Source organism: Ambystoma mexicanum, chromosome 7p (assembly GCF_040938575.1).
Source record: "Ambystoma mexicanum isolate Mex_15411 chromosome 7p, UKY_AmexF1_1, whole genome shotgun sequence".
NCBI lineage: Eukaryota > Metazoa > Chordata > Amphibia > Caudata > Ambystomatidae > Ambystoma > Ambystoma mexicanum.
The window spans coordinates 899,238,153-899,252,157 of record NC_090939.1 but is presented as its reverse complement, the minus strand read 5'-3'; the positions used below and the strand labels follow the sequence as shown (position 1 = coordinate 899,252,157).

At 50.6% G+C, this 14,005-nt stretch overlaps 1 protein-coding gene across 1 annotated transcript in view; it reads right to left on the bottom strand.

Annotated features, from left to right (window-relative positions):
- Positions 1-14,005, bottom strand: part of LOC138526428 (coagulation factor X-like) — a 302,087-nt gene that overhangs the window by 139,847 nt on the left and 148,235 nt on the right. The gene's annotated exons all lie outside the window — the stretch shown is intronic.

Genomic DNA, 14,005 nt, shown 5'->3' with positions numbered 1-14,005 from the left:
ATGTCCTGGGGCAGTATGATGCCCTCTTTGGATCGTCCCGCGCCAGCAAGGAAGGACGGGAGAGGATCTGGGCCGACTGTGTGGTTGCCATCAACGCAGAGGGGGTGGCAACCCGCGACGTCCAGAAGATCAAGAAGCGCTGGGAGGACTTGAGGTCCAGGACCCTCGTGAAGGCCCGGCGCCTCGTGGCGGGGGGCCGGGGCCGCATGAGTTCCATCCAGATGAGGGTCCTGGAACGCGTACGCCCAGCGCTCCACGCCCAGATCCTTGAGAGGGAGACCCGTCTGGAGTTGAGCGGTAAGTGGCCAAGCATTGCTGTGTGAGACAGGGCATGTTGCGGTGTGCTGGTTGTCTGATACTTGCCTGTATGTGTGACATAGGCCATGTATGCATGTATGTGTGCAGGGACATCATGGTAATGCATGTGCGACCAGTGATGTGTGAACCACATGGTTGTTGCATGTGTTTAAATGCGACATGGGGAGCCCTATGCAGATTTTACACATGAGAGCATGCCAGTCCCTGTTCCTGGACATCGGTGGGGGTGAGGGATGGGTGCTGATGCCAGGTACATATATGGTAGCCATGTGTGCCTGACCTGCGTGTCTGTGACTTGTGAATGCCATGGATGCATGACACATGTGTGTGACAATGCACAGATTCACTGATGCAGCCTAGTTATCCTTGTATCTGCTGTGTTTAGGGTGTATGAGGCCAGATGGATGTGACTGAGGTGAAGTGTGTGCATGTGATAGGCATGACCCATGATGCATGTGAGTTCCATATCATTGTATGTTTCAAGAGTCCATTGGACATGTATGGAAATGTCCATGGCATGCACCATGCCTGTTACTGTGTGTGTTTTGCCTGGACTGACCCATGTGTTGTGGAGGGACATGATGGAAGTGTACTTTGACAGTGGTACTCATCTGCTATTGCTTCCTGTCTAGGGGACCATTGTACAGTACCCTGATGCTTGTGTTCTATGTCTCCCTCTACGCAGCGGCTAGTGAAGAAGAGGGCGGAGACGGCGCTGTGGAGCAAGGCGGCGGGGATGCCCCCACGGCTGCAGCGGAAGGGGTGGGTGAGCCCCCACAGGGGCCTGCTATGGCGGAAGACGGTGAGGAGCCATCCAGGTTGGTGGTTTCCACAGAGGAGGAGGAGGCCGCCACTGAGGCACACATGGGGCCTGGTGGGGGCATCCTTGCTGGTGCAAGTGGTGCAGTCCAGGGGCAGGGGCAGGAGGCAGCACACGTCACCGTGGAGGGGCCTGTGCATGTCGCTGTCCCTGACCCTGTGAGTGCACCACCATGCACCAGCAGGGATGCCCCGTCCCAGGCCCGTCCGCAGGTAGAGGGGATGTCCATGTCACCTGACTCCCCTCCACCTGTGGACGAGGGGACCCGTGGCCGTATGGAGAAGGTCCTGATTGGGGTTGCGATGCGCGCGGGTGCAATTCGTGATGACGTGGGTGCTTCCCGGGAGGAGCACACACGTCATCACGAAGAGCACCGTGCCGACGTGGCTCAATTGGGGTCTTCCATGTTCGGGGGTTTCCTGCATGTGTCGGCCAATCTGGCGGCCCTCTCCTCCTCTGTGGAGGCTATACGCTGGTCGTTCTCCTTGCCGTCTTCCGGCCCAGATGCCACCAGGGCCCCCTCTGGACCTGCCCTGACCAATGCAGCCAGCTCGGTGGGGATCCCATCCCTGCCACAGTCGGGAGTCGGAGGTCCAGCAGGGGTTGACACCACAGCAACTGTACCCCAGCAGATGGAGGATGTGCCGGCATCATCAGGCAGGGCACGTGCACGACGGCGTCGGTGGATTCCATCAGCCTGGATGCCATCGTGCTGGCAGAGGCAGTTGCGTCGGAGGCAGCAGCAGAGTCAACGTGGGAGGCATCATGGCTCGGGGCCATCAACATCGGAGGGGTAGGCATCGGCCGGAGGGCAGGAGGACCCAGGACGGGAAGTGTCTTCCGTGTGGCTGCGGTTGGGCCAGCAGATAGGTGCGGAGCGGCGGCGGGCGGAAGAGGCGCGGCTCACGATGGTCAGGGCGGAGAACTCCATGCGGAGGGCCCTGAGGCGGGCTGAGTGCCTCGAGGCAATCCGCAGGGGGTTGGAGGAGCAGATGCGTCGTCCCTGCGGACCCTCGGGGCCATGGAACAGGACCGTCTCCGGGGCATAGACGAGGAGTTTGATGATGCCCTGGCCCGGAACACCACGGAGTGAGCCGCTGGACTTGCCCGCCGCCTTTGTATATAGTTCTTTAGTTTTAGGTTTCCTTTGTTTCTTCTTATGATTTGGAGTCGACGGACACTGCTCCACTTTTTGTATATAGTTGCATTTTAGTTAGGGTTTTTTGTAGGTTTCCTTTGTTCAGTTGGGCTCATGGACCCTTGGATGTTTTGTACATTGTTCTTCATTGGATTGTTTTTTTTATTTTTTTTTATTTATTCACCATGGAGCAATGGTCTTTGCATTTATTTTTCTCTCTCGGATTGATTTTATTTTTAATGTGACTTTGGACAACATTTTTTTGGATTTGGATTTGTAGTTTTGATTTTTTTGGACGGACATGCAGCTTATCTTTTTTTCATTGCCATTGTAGTTTGTTTCATTTCATTTGCATTCAATTTTTTTTAATACAATTTTGTTTTCATGCTTCACTGTGTGGTATCATCTCATTGGTTTCATTCATGTCATGTTGGGTGTTTTCCCATTCAATTGCAACCATTGTGTGTGACGGACATGGGTTCATTTGCTTTATGAACATTGGGGGTGTAACATGTAATTTCCATTTCCATGTGGGTGAATGGGTTACTTGGTAGGGCCTTTTGGGTGTGGAGGCTGACCATAACGCACATGATTGGGGATTGTGAGGACCTGGGTGCAGGGGGACATGAGTGGGGGCCTGGTGGAGGGTGCCCCTGGATGCTGGGGGGTGGGGGTGATAGGGGCCATGAGTGGGGGCATGCTGGAGGGTGCCCCACACTGCTGGGGGGTGGGGGTGGTGGGAGACATGAGTTGGACATGAGTGGGGGCCTGGTGGTGCTGCCCCTGCACTGCTGGGGGGTGGGGGTGATAGGGGCCATGAGTGGGGGCCTGGTGGAGGGTGCCCCTGGATGCTGGGGGGTGGGGGCGCAGGGGGACATGAGTGGGGGCCTGGTGGAGGGTGCCCCTGCACTGCTGGGGGGTGGGTGTGATTGGGGACATGAGTGGGGGCCTGGTGGAGGGTGCCCCTGCACTGCTGGGGGGTGGGGGTGGTGGGAGACATGAGTTGGACATGAGTGGGGGCCTGTTGGAGGGTGCCCTGGATGCTGGGGGGTGGGGGTGCAGGGGGACATGAGTGGGGGCCTGGTGGAGGGTGCCCCTGGATGCTGGGGGGTGGGGGTGATAGGGGCCATGAGTGGGGGCCTGGTGGAGGGTGCCCCTGGATGCTGGGGGGTGAGGGTGCAGGGGGCCATGAGTGGGGGCCTGGTGGAGGGTGCCCCTGGATGCTGGGGGGTGGGGGTGCAGAGGGACATGTGTGGGGGCCTGGTGGAGGGTGCCCCTGCACTGCTGGGGGGTGGGGGTGAAAGGGGCCATGAGTGGGGGCCAGGTGGAGGGTGCCCCTGGATGCTGGGGGGTGGGGATGCAGGGGGACATGAGTTGGACATGAGTGGGGGCCTGGTGGAGGGTGCCCCTGGATGCTGGGGGGTGGGGGTGCAGGGGGACATGAGTGGGGGCCCGGTGGAGGGTGCCCCACACTGCTGGGGGGTGGGGGTGGTGGGAGACATGAGTTGGACATGAGTGGGGGCCTGGTGGAGGGTGCCCCTGGATGCTGGGGGGTGGGGGTCCAGGGGGACATGAGTTGGACATGAGTGGGGGCCTGGTGGAGGGTGCCCTGCACTGCTGGGGGGTGGGGGTGGTGGGAGACATGAGTTGGACATGAGTGGGGGCCTGGTGGAGGGTGCCCCTGGATGCTGGGGGGTGGGGGTGCAGGGGGACATGAGTTGGACATGAGTGGGGGCCTGGTGGAGGGTGCCCTGCACTGCTAGGGGATGGGGGTGGTGGGAGACATGAGTTGGACATGAGTGGAGGCCTGGTGGAGGGTGCCCCTGGATGCTGGGGGGTGGGGGTGCAGGGGGACATGAGTTGGACATGAGTGGGGGCCTGGTGGAGGGTGCCCCTGGATGCTGGGGGGTGGGGGTGCAGGGGGCCATGAGTGGGGGCCTGGTGGAGGGTGCCCCTGGATGCTGGGGGATGGGGGTGCAGGGGGACATGTGTGGGGGCCTGGTGGAGGGTGCCCCTGGATGCTGAGGGGTGGGGGTGATAGGGGACATGAGTGGGGGCCTGGTGGAGGGTGCCCCTGCACTGCTGGGGGGTGGGGGTGATAGGGGCCATGAGTGGATGTCTGGTGGAGGGTGCCCCTGGATGCTGGGGGGTGGGGGTGATAGGGGCCATGAGTGGGGGCCTGGTGGAGGGTGCCCCTGGATGCTGGGGGGTGGCGGTGCAGGGGGACATGAGTGGGGGCCTGGTGGAGGGTACCCCTGCACTGCTGGGGGGTGGGGGTGATAGGGGCCATGAGTGGGGGCCTGGTGGAGGGTGCCCCTGCACTGCTGGGGGGTGTGGGTGGTGGGAGACATGAGTTGGACATGAGGGGGGGCCTGGTGGAGGGTGCCCCTGGATGCTGGGGGGTGGGGGTGCAGGGGGACATGAGTGGGGGCCTGGTGGAGGGTGCCCCACACTGCTGGGGGGTGGGGGTGGTGGGTGACATGAGCAGGTGTGCAGGGTAGTCCCCTGTGGTGTCGGCTGCCTGCAGGGGCTGTGGAGGGTGTACAGGGAATACCTGGGAGCACACAGCCAAATCGCGTGTAGAATTTCCCGCATACCCCTGAAATACACGTACCCAGCCAAATCGTGTGTGGAAATTCCCCCGCACCCCTGAAATCCACGTACCATGCCAAATCGCGTGTGAAACTTCCCGCGCACCCCTGAGATCCACGTACCCAGCCAAGTCGCGTGTGGAAATTTTCCACGCACGTACCCGGCCAAATCGCGTGTGGAACTTCCCGCGCACCCCTGAAATCGACGTACCCTTCCAAATCGCGTGTGAGACTTCCCGCGCACCCCTGAGATCCACGTACCCAGCCAAATCGCGTGTGGAAATTCCCGCGCACGTACCCGGCCAAATCGCGTGTGGAACTTCCCGCGCACCCCTGAAATCCACGTACCCTGCCAAATCGCGTGTGGGACTTCCCGCGCACCCCTGAGATCCACGTACCCAGCCAAATCGCGTGTGGAAATTCCCATGCACGTACCCGGCCAAATCGCGTGTGGAACTTCCCGCGTACCCCTGAAATCCACATGCCCTGCCAAATCGCGTGTGAGACTTCCCGCGCACCCCTGAGATCCACGTACCCAGCCAAGTCGCGTGTGGAAATTCCCGCACACATACCCGGCCAAATCGCGTGTGGAACTTCCCGCGCACCCCTGAAATCCACATACCCTGCCAAATCGCGTGTGAGACTTCCCGCGCACCCCTGAGATCCACGTACCCAGCCAAATCGCATGTGGAAATTCCCGCACACGTACCCGGCCAAATCGCGTGTGGAACTTCCCGCGCACCCCTGAAATCCACGTACCCTGCCAAATCGCGTGTGAAAGTTCCCACGCACCCCGGAATACACGCACACGTTATTTTTCAGTCAGCGGGTGTCCGTGTTTGTGGGTACCCCTTTGCACGTCATTTGTCCTGGAGGGCCACAGTATAGGACATTCATCATAGCTGAATATAGGTGCTATTTGTTGACGCACCTTTTGGCGCACATTGCACCCTGTACTTCCCCCGTGACGCCCACATTTTGGCAAGTTGTTCCCCATTCCGAGTGTTACGCCCCGTGTTCCGCCTACTTTTGTTGTGTGCGCCGCGCTATGTGCGATTTTTGCTGTGGCCTGTGCGATTTTCGCTGTGACCTGGCGCACGCCGTTAGATGGCCTGTGCGCCAACGAGCGCCACGCCCTTTTTTAGCGCACATCCGATGGTTTTCTCGCGCACGGCCTTCCATGAATCGATGTGCGCTGCTTTTCGTGCGATTTTCGCACTTGCACTGCGATTTTCGCCATTCCACTGCGAATCGCACGTTTTTGGCCACTTGCGCCGCGCTAATTATTCCATGAATCGGCCTGCTGGTTGTGGCATGAGTCTTTCAAGTTGGCACATTACACTCTGGCATCATCTTGTCTTGATACCTTATCTTGATACCATCATGTAACCTTTTCATGCCATTGAGCACTTGGATCTATTTTTGTTAATCATACGTTATAATGGCTTTATAGACATTTCATAATACTCTCCACCACATCACTTTTCCTTGCATTTGCCCTGAGAAACACACAGCACGTGTCTCACAAGGGAAAATGGAGATGAATAGAATACACAAAAAACGGAGAACTGCCAATCCGGAGTCTACCTAGCATCCATCCTTGTTGTAAATTGTTGTAAATTCAGAAACTTACAAACACATTTCAAGCGTAGAGTTAATTGCATTTAGAATTGTATTGCTTGATTATACTTTGGAAAGATGTACAAATACTGGTACGATTTTTGTATTATATGGTCTTATTTTGACAATTCTGTCAAATGAAGGGTGCTGGTACAGGACTGGCACCCTTCATTACGGGAGTGCCTATTACGAGGTTCCCTTTGGGGGACCTGGAACAGACGTCTGGTAAAACCAGACGTCCTTTCCGGGTCCCGCGAGGGGAAGAGGGAGCTAATAACGGGCCATTTGTAATGTGCCCGTTATTACCTCCCACCCCATTCCCAATTGAGCCCTATGGGGGCTCAAATGAGAATGGAGAATGGTTCCTTCAAGGAGGAATTACCGGGTCCTCCAATGTTGGAATGACCCGGTAATTCCCCATTGAAGGAACCCGGTATTGGAGCGGGCCGCATTACGACTTTGGAGGCAGTCATGGTGCTAGTAGCCTCCAAAATAGTGTCCGGGTTCCCTGAATGGGGAATTACCGGGCCATTCTGACTTTGGAAGGCCCGGTATTTCCTCCTTCAGGGAACCCGGGCCCGGTCCTTCCCCATTCCCATTCGAGCCCCCATTGGGCTCAATGGGAATGGGGATGGAGCTAACAACGGGCCTGTCAATTACGGGCTCGTTGTTAGCTCCCTGGTCCCCTCGTGGGACCCGCTATGGACGTCTGGAAAAACCAGATGTCCACAGCCGGTCCCGCGAGGGGACCTCGTAATAGTGCGGAGTGGGTTTAACGGCGCCGGCACCATTACCTGCGCCATTAAACCCATTCCGCACTAGTCGTAATGAGGCCCAATGTCTTTTTTAAATTCCAGAATTCGCTTTTGTTATTAAAATAACATCTGCCATCGTCATCACATGTGGAACACTACTCATGCCAAGATTCACAGCACATTTTAATTTTAATTTGAATTTGGATTTGTGACGCGTCACCTACATACCAAACTGCATCATGGAACTAGGACACAAATTAGCCGGAAATGTACTTTGTAGGGGATTGAGGAGAACCTTTCATTAAATGCACAAGTTACTACAGTAACACAATTGTGCTATTTGAATTTGGTTATCAGGAAATTGAAGGAAATATTTCCCTACCCCAGCACAATCCCACCAGGTCTTAGTATGTAATGCCTTGGTTTTCTCATGTTTGGATATTAACAACACCATTTACCTGGGCTTGCCTGATTATGCCATTAATAGGGTGCACCAGCTGCAAAACACAGCAGCAAGGCTTTGAAGCAAGTGTAAAACATCCCAACATACCTCTCAGGTGATTCCCTCCCTGCACTGGATTACTGTAAAGAAGTGGATCACTCTTAAAAGCATGTGTATAGTCTTTAAATGCCTGCAGCAGCCATCAGCCATGCCACTGGCAATAAAGCTTAACTCCTTCGCTAAGGCACACTCGGTCAGACTAAGACTGGATCGAAGACTGACCCAGCCTTGCAACAGGAAAGAGAAATCTGGGGCCGCTCATTCTTGGTACAGGCCACCCGATATTGGGACACTCTACCTCTTGGTGTACGGAAAGAACCAACCCTCCTAGCCTTTAGGAAAAAACGACAAACATACCTTTTTTATTTATAATCTACTGCTGTTGGGGTCCTAATTACATGTGTGTGTGTCTGGGCTTTTATTCAACATTGGACTGCGCTGATATACCCAATGGGAGAGTGTTGCGCTTTATAAAACCCACCCATAACATAGCATAACATAACACTTGTTAACGCGAATGTACCAGATCAGAGAGAAGTAAACAAAACAATCAGGTTTTGATCGCCTTACGAAACTGAAGGGAAATATCCATATCCCTGATATATTGAGGTAAGGCTTTCCACAATCTAGGAGTCGCTACCAAGAACCGTTGGTTCCCCCCTTCACACAAAAGGTTGCAGTAGGAATTGTCAGGAACCTTTTATCTTTTGATCGTAAAGCTCTTAACAGAGAATATCTATGGATTTTATTTTATAGACAAGGAGGTGGCAGGTTGTTTATCTATTTGTACGTCAAGCAGAATACTTTAAATTGAATCGGCCTATTAACAGGAAGCCATTGAGGACAATGGAACGGGCCACAAATAGAATCAGAGTGAAAGTTGAAAAATCAGTTGGACAGCTATATTCTGAACTATCTGTGGCTGCTTAATATGATAAGGTGCGAGGCCTAGTTATACTGTATGACAATAATCAATTTTAGAGTTTATCAAGGCACCAAATAAGCCCGACATAATCTCAGATTTTATAAATGGAGTGACTCTTTATAGGAGTTGAAGTCACATGACTTATTGGTGTATCCAGACCCCTGCCAACAAGTATGAGATTTTTTTACTTTGGTTGCGTACTTCATGGGTATGGCAAAATATTATCTGTCTTACAAAATGTTATTCATAGTGCCTCTGTTTTATTGGGATTGAGCTTGAGTGCATTATTGAGCATTCAGGATCCCACCTGGTTGAAGCATTTCACCAGCACATCAGCTCCCATGTTGCTGTCAGATAATTCCAAGTAAATCTGGGTGTCATCAGCATTGGCATGGTAGCCGACATTGAACCCCTCAAAGATATGACATAGGGGCATCCTGGAGATAAACAATAACAGAGGGGATATTGGAGAGCTGTGTTGCACTTCACAAAGTAGATGCTTGCGGGGCAGAAGTGGACATAATTTAACATGCAGAGCCTTACTGATTAAAAAGAGTGGAACCATGAGGTTATTGACTTCAAAAAAGGTTGCGTACTGCTCAAGACAGTGGATTAGAATGTAATGATCCACCAAATCAACCACAGTACACAGGTCCAACATAACCAACAAAGTAAAACCAACCTCATTTTTCCAAAAGATATTATGCGGATCCGACAATGGCTACTCAACTGTGGTGTTCAAAGAAATGACATTGATTGACGCATTAATTGAGATTTTGGAGGTAAAAGAGGCCATCAATAGGGCTATGTTTATGGACGGGCCAATCAGTGGCGCTAGTTTTGTACTATATGTGATGACGCCACTCGGCCTTTTAAGCTCCTCCTTGTCCTATGATTAACCAGACCATTCTCAAGCAGCAGAGTCCTTAGCTGATATTTTGTATTCTGAACAATTAAACATTGTTTTCCGTGCGCCCTATCTCCTGGCTTATTTCCCGAGAGAGTTGAGTTCACTCTGGAGTGTGCGTTAACAGAGACTTGCCTTGAAGTAATATCTGCCTTTTTAGTGTCTAGGCCTATGTGAATGTATTGCCCCATTCCATTTTCTAATGAGTTAACTGTTCATTTTCCTCTTCCCCACTTTAATTTCTTGTCTGCAGGAGAAAACACTAATGGGCAATGCATTCTCGGTACCCACCAACACATTGCAGTCCATGTAGGTATGCCACTCAGAGTTACATTGTCTAGTAGCGTGAATGTTCTCTTTAGTAAAGCGGCAATTCTACATATTTAGATTTTGTAAAGGTTTATCAGTTACCCATCAAATCAGGAAACCCAATCCCAAACTCTTTGCTCTGTTCTGTGTTGATGCACACAAAAAACATAACAAACCATTTGCAACAGCGTTGTAAATAATTTTGTAGCCTCAGACTAGCAGAAGCAGAATGTCCACTGTACAGACCCCTTCTCCTAAAAAAACAAGTGTGAGTAAAAAGAGACTGCAATTGAACTATTTTTTTATCACTTTTAAAGACATTATATTCCAGTTGCCATGCTTACAATCAGGGGTGGACTGGGAACCAAAAGAGGCCCCGGAAATAATGTTCAAAGTGGCCCCATATTACACATTTTCAGCAAGCCAGACCGTTTTCCTATGGGAAAATGTGGAAATACTACACAAAAGAGGCCCAAGGCTCAGAGGCCTAGCGGGAAAACTCCAGAGTTCACTATAGGCCAGTCCACCCCTGCTTACAATGTTGAGTAACTTGTTATTTTCAAAGTCTAATTACTTGTTTCAAAAGCGTTTTCATTTAGGCACATGATTTTAATGATGTTAAATGCCTCACACCCTAATTCTCATTTTTAATTGTATTCTTTTCTTAGAAAAAAGAAAGACAGAAAAACACAGACTAGACCAAAAACAATCGGTGCGTGGTCTCAGCCTGCATTTACACGGGCAGATTTGATGTTGCCGTGATCAAAACTATCACCAAAGGCGCTCATGAAACATGCCTGTGTGCAGTGGCCAGAATTTGAGTCAAACACCCTTGCAGAGTCTGCAATACCTCCTCTCCAACAGGCACTATTTATAGAATAGGTCATAGAATGTAATGCAGATCAATATCTTTCCCAAACTACCCTGTCAAAGCCTGAGTGGAATGGTCAAGCGACCAATGTTTCAAGATCACGGTTAGAAACCATTGACTAAGAGTTTGCGGAATTCATGGCTGGTCTTGAATGATTGTTTGGGTTTCAATGCACTGGAAGATCAGAATGCTTCAGTTTGGCTGAATCCTAGTGTTACTCATGAAGGGAAAATGTTGTTCTGGCATGATTGGTTTTTGGCCAGGGTGCAGTGGATAGGGGATCTTTTCAGTGGTGCGGATTGGATGACGTCCAGGGAAATACAGGTAAAGTTCGATATTCCGAGTTTTTGTCTGGCGGATTATCGGAAAATCAAGAGAGCGGTGGGTGCGGTGAATATGGACTTAGGGATCAATATGGATATGCTTGGCTGGAAGCCAGGGGTGAGTGGCTGTGGCTTGGTCAGTTATGTGTATAGACAGATTGTGTCTAAGTATAGGACAAATGATGCTCTAAGATTGGATTGGAATAGGAGGATTGATGAGAATATTACGGAGGACCATTGGTCACGGATCTGTGAGAATGTAAAGTTGTGTTCTTTGAATCTGGGTGAAAGATCACGTCAAATCAAGATTCTACATAGAACCTACTGGACGCCTGAGAGAATGATGAAGAGGGGGATGAGTGACAACTCTGAATGCTGGGCATGTGTACATGAAATTGGGACCATGGAACATATGTTGTGGGAATGTTCAAGGGTGAGGGGTATGTGGTTTGAATTTGATCGGATTTGTGAGAAAGTTCTTGATGTGAGGATAAATTTGGATTTTAAGACTGTTGTGCTGGGTAGTGATGAGGAACTGGATGACTTGAGTACTTCCCAGAGAAAATGGGTTTTCCGGGGAGCGTTGGTGGGGAAAAAACTGATTTTGAGAAACTGGAAAACGTCTGCTCCTGTTACAATTGAGATGTGGGTGGCCGAAATGCATAGTATGGCGGAAATAGAGAGAATGTTGTATCATAGGGAGAAAAAAAGTGCTTTATTCAACAAGATTTGGAGTACATTTCTTTTATTGTACTGAACTTGATCTTTTGGATATGCTGTGACTCTGTGGGGGGTAAGGGGAGTATCTTTCACTGTACATAGTTTGTTGTTCCTTACTGTGTTTGATGGATATTGTTTTGCAATTGTCTATGTATCTTGTTATTGTTTAAATTTTTGAAAATAAAAATGTTAAAAAAAAATTACAAAAAAAGATCACGGTTACATTCCATGCACTTGAAATATCACTTTTATAAGCTTCCGAAGAGTTTGGAAATATTTCAAAGAATAAAGAATTTGATCATACACTTGCAGGTCTTTGTTGGCAGGTGAGGTTCAGTGCTACAGGCCTGTATTTCATACCAAATACTGCACTTATCATTTGCAGGATTTGCACATGAAAAAAATGATAAGATCTGTGGTGGTTTCCGATTTTAAAATGTACTATCTCTGTTGTGATGGAGACGCATGGTTTTATATAAATCAAGTGAACTTCTCCAAACCAGAGCCGTAGAAGTTAAACGAGTAACTACTGTCAGACACATAATCCTAGCCAAAAACATGAAAGAGAGTTTCTCACAAATTAGGCATCAATTCAGTGTATGGTGTGTGTCTAAATCAAAATGATGCAGGTAAAGAAAAGGGGTGCGAAGAAGTAATCCAATGGTTGGAGTCAATAAGTAATCCTTTATGGTAGAGTCTTCACGAATTGTGCTCAATTCAAACAAATATTGGAGGAAAAGTGGCAATCACTTCGTCATCATACTACCAACAAGCATGCACGGGACTCAGACGCTATCATGCCTGCGTACATCCGCCACTGAATAACGAACCAGAATAGTAGGCTGCCTCACTCAGACATTGTGAAGAGTGCATGTAACAAGCAGCTGACTAGAGATTTGAAGGCCCTCACGAAATTTGCCATAGAGAGGATTTAAAGGTTTTCCACACTATGAACCTGGCGGAATGGGTTTAACGGCGCCGGTAATGGTGCCAGTGCCGTTAAACCCATTCCACACTATTACGAGGTCCTTTAGCGGCTCCCGCTAAGGACGGCTGGTTTTACCAGCCGCCCTTAGCGGGAGCCGCTAAAGGACCAGGGAGTTAATAACGGGCCCGTCGTTAGCTCCCTCCCCATTCCCATTGAGCCCTATGGGGGCTCAAATGGGGATGGGTAAATTGAATGAGGAATTACCGGGTCCTCCAAGTTTGGAAGGGCCCGGTAATTCCTCATTCAAGGAACCCAGACCCGAGTTTGGAGGCAGCCATGCCGCAAATAGCGGCATGGCTGCCTCCAAACTCGTAATGAGGCCCCATGTGTCAAATACCACCTGCAAAAAATTGCATTTCAGCATCAATGGCATGGAGGCAATGACATGCGGAGCAATCATGCGTCACAATGTTGCCTGTGGGCAGCAGGTAACAGCTGGTGCTGATGCAATGGGAAAAGAAGGTAGTGGAGAAATAGGTTATGGAGTGGCCTTCACCAAAATAAAGAAAGCATGTGTAGCCATGCCACTTTTCCAAAACATACATTTTGAATTTGTGTACGACCTAGTATTATTTGTTATGGCAATGAAGACCCGTTTGTAACTGTTGCTAATGTCATCTGTGAGGACAGCTCAGGGGCAATGTGCTCTCCGTGGAAGCAAGATGACACAGAGGAACACGAGTTCGATCCCCGGATCCGTGCTTTGAAACCTCTAGGTATTATTATTATAATTAACCTATCATATCTGCAGACCCATTGTTTACAATGCCCAATACATCATTCCACTGTTATAGAATAGTAATCACACCTGCAGCATTGGTCGGTAATGGCCCAGGAGCCAAGTTATAGTGTGGAGCTAAGGGAGGGCTTCAACGTCGCCACCCAATGCCATTGCTGGCCAATCCAGCAGGCTGGTGTGGGTGCTATTATTAGCACGCTAGGGAATTCCCTGAGGGGCTAATATTGTGTAAAAAAAAAGACCAATGGCAAATGCACGGAGCGTTCGGTAAATGGTCATCAGGAAAATGAAAGAAGGGTCTCTGAAAAGAGCACCTTTTTCATTTCTGGGGCAGAAGTGGAGGAGGCTGAGCAGGATCAGGAAGAGCCAGAGAGATGGATGAAGGAGAGAGGATGTCTCACAAAAAGGTAAGGAGGAAGGGGCACTGTGGGTAGAGGCGGGTTTGTGGAGAGGGAGAGCGGGGGAGCACTGTCAGGCCA